This window comes from Condylura cristata, unplaced genomic scaffold (genome assembly GCF_000260355.1).
Source record: "Condylura cristata isolate star-nosed mole 26May11 unplaced genomic scaffold, ConCri1.0 scaffold00009, whole genome shotgun sequence".
In the NCBI taxonomy this organism is placed as follows: Eukaryota; Metazoa; Chordata; class Mammalia; order Eulipotyphla; family Talpidae; genus Condylura; species Condylura cristata.
The window spans coordinates 2663322-2666148 of record NW_004567110.1 but is presented as its reverse complement, the minus strand read 5'-3'; the positions used below and the strand labels follow the sequence as shown (position 1 = coordinate 2666148).

The following is a 2827-nucleotide window of genomic DNA, read 5'->3' as shown; positions in this document are numbered from 1 at the left end:
GGGCGGCCGCATGCTGAGGGAAGGGCCACTTCTCCGTCAACCGAGAGTCTGGAAAGTTCTCTACGGCGTCCAGTCAATCCCTGTAACCCAGCACCGCAGCGTCCCCTCACTGAGTCTCGGGGAGCCCATTTGGGTCACTTTGCTGAAGGAAAACTTTCCCCAACACGTGAGCACAAGAAATCCTCTACATGAGCATCACGGTAGTCAGTTTTCTAGAACAAGTTGATCTGCCCTAAAAATGCCTAATTCAGTCTACTTAGGCCACAGAAGTGATTTACATCTCTTAAAGGAATGAGTCCCAAGCACCCTCTGGACCACACAGATTCTCTAAAGCTGCCTGGACATTCAAGTCAATTGAGACACTTCTTCAAGTGAGGGATTTAGGGTCCCTCCTGGGGCAGAGAGTGGGGGCCGGGCCGGGATGGGCCAGGGAAAGCATCTCCAGGAAGCCTCTGGCCGGTTCTCCCCAGGGGCAATCTGGTGGCGCTGGTGTCCAGCAGGGGGCAGCAGAGCACTCCCAGCTTGGGGTGTCCTGGGGAGTGGGGGACCTGTGAAGGCATCACAGGGAGGAAGGCTGGCGTGAGGATGGGCAGGGCCCCCGTGCTTGAGGAGGGCGCACCCCTCGCTGCTGCCGAAGACGGGGAGCTCTGCGCCCTGTCCAGGGAGGCAGAGCTGCCTCGGCCGCAGGGAGCCCAAGAGGGCTGCAGACGTGGGGGGCTGGTGAGCAGGTCAGCGCCAGGCGAGACGCTTACCCTCGGGGCACAGGCTCACGAGCGGGGTGGGCATTTCAGGGTGTGGCCCTGGGCACACAGTCTCCCCTGCACCCCACCATCGCAGTCCTGGTTGAATGCCGACGTCAGAACTTCCCACACTCGAGCACACGCGAGTCAGACTTCGCAGCTTCAGCGAGACAGCTCCAGCCTTGCCGGCAGCACAGGGGCCACGTTTCAAAAGCCGTTTTAAAAGGACGTTTAATCTTGGTGTCTAGAAACACCCGCAGGGTGGGAAACAGACGCCAGGGGCGCGCACGGCCTCTGGCCGGCACCCGCACACCCCCGTCGGGGGAGCGCGACCCGAGGTTCAGAACCAACCCGCACCGGCGAGGGCCACGGCCCTGGAGCCCTCCGTGGCCGGTGCCGGCTTTATCGGAACCCGAGAGACGGAGGGGGCGGCCCCGGCTTGCGGCCGGCGGGCGGTCACCTGTGCCGCGGGTGGTCCTGGAGCCGCACGAACAGCTCGCGCGCCGGCAAGCCCTCGTGGCAGACCCGGTGGACGGCGGACAGCAGGGGGAACTGGGCCAGCAGCCCCTTCCGCTGCAGCGCGCGGTGCACCTGGGCGGCCGTCGGGGGCCCTTGCAGCTTCTGCCCGCCCAGCAGCTGCCCCTCCAGCTCCTCGATGGGCCTCCCGGTCCTGGCGAAGGCCTCGGCCACCCGGTGGTTCCGGCCGCCGGAGCAGGTGGCGATCAGGTCGCCCACGCCACAGCTCTCCAGGAAGGTGGCCGCGGAGGCCGGGGCCCCGCAGAAGACCCCGGCAAAGGCGACCATCTCCATGAGCCCCAGGCGGATGACGGCGGCCTTGGTGCTGCTGCCCAGGCCCAGCCCGTCGCTGAGCCCGGCGCCCACGGCCACGACGTTCTTGAGCGCGCCGCAGAGCTCCACGGCGTCGGCGTCGGCCACCACGGTGATGCGGAAGCTGGGCGTCTGCAGGAGCTCCTTGAAGAGCAGGCCGTGGGCCTCGACCTTGCTGCCGATGGTGGACTCGCAGAAGCTGCCCTCAGCCACCTCGCGGGCGATGTTGGCCCCCATGAGCACGCTGACGTCGATGCCGAGCTTCTCCCGGATGACGTCCGAGACGAGCCGCAGGCCCCGGGCGCCCTCGTCGAGGCCCTTGACGAGGCTGATGCCCAGCGCCCCCGGGGGCACGTGGCCGGCGATGTCCTCGCAGACGCGGCGGATGAACTGCTGGGGCGTGGCGAACACCAGCAGGTCCGCGCCCCTGGCCGCCTCCCGCAGGTCCGGCAGGGCGACCACGCTGGCTGGCAGCTTGTGCCCGGGCAGGTACTTCACGTTCTCGCGGTCCTCGTTGATGATGTCCGTCAGCTTCCTCCCGTCCACCGTTTCTTCAAAGACCCACATCCTGACGGTGGGGGCGAATTTCTTAAGTTTCTCGACATTACTACCGATGATTTTGGCAATCGCCGAACCCCAGCTGCCCGAGCCCACAATGCACACTTTCAGGGGCGCCGCTGCTCTGGTCAGGGTGCAGCGCAAGGAGTGAAACTCCCGTCTTACTGTCGTCATCTCCTCGCCCAGCCGACTACCTATCGAGCTGCTGCCAGCTCGGGCCCCGCTCGGACCCCGGAGGCCTCAGTGGCCCAAACCAGCAGACTCATCTTCACCCATCTCTCGCCCAAGAAGGTGTGTCTGGGGCCGCCTGGGGGGCTGGCACCCCTGAGTCAGCCCTCCTTTGTGAAGTCACGCAGGGGTGGGCTGGCTGCGGCTCCCCCGAAAGGCTTCACTGCCAGAAGCGCGGGCAGGAGCGGGGAGTGCAGAGCTCCCCCGTGTGTCACCCAGAGTGCCATCTGCTGCCCCGACCGTCAGCTCCTGCTTCCTTGGCAGAAGACCCCAAACAGAATCGGCTTTCTGGGTCATCACGGTTTGGGGGCGCTCACGGACAGACACTGGTCTTCAGCCGCTGCCCCTGCCAGAGGTGAGGCCACTTCCGTCCTTGGGGCTGTGCTTTTCCACCTGAAGCCGGAGCCGGGCCTGCAAGACTCCCGCTTCTGGTCCCCACGTGCCCTGGGCCCCTGGGCCGCGCCCTGTCACTC

The 2827-nt window shown here is 66.0% G+C and overlaps 1 pseudogene; it reads right to left on the bottom strand.

The window, feature by feature from the left end:
* LOC101628614 overlaps nt 1–2300 on the bottom strand; it is a 14371-nt pseudogene extending 12071 nt beyond the window's left edge.
* Between the last annotated feature and the right edge of the window lie 527 nt (nt 2301–2827).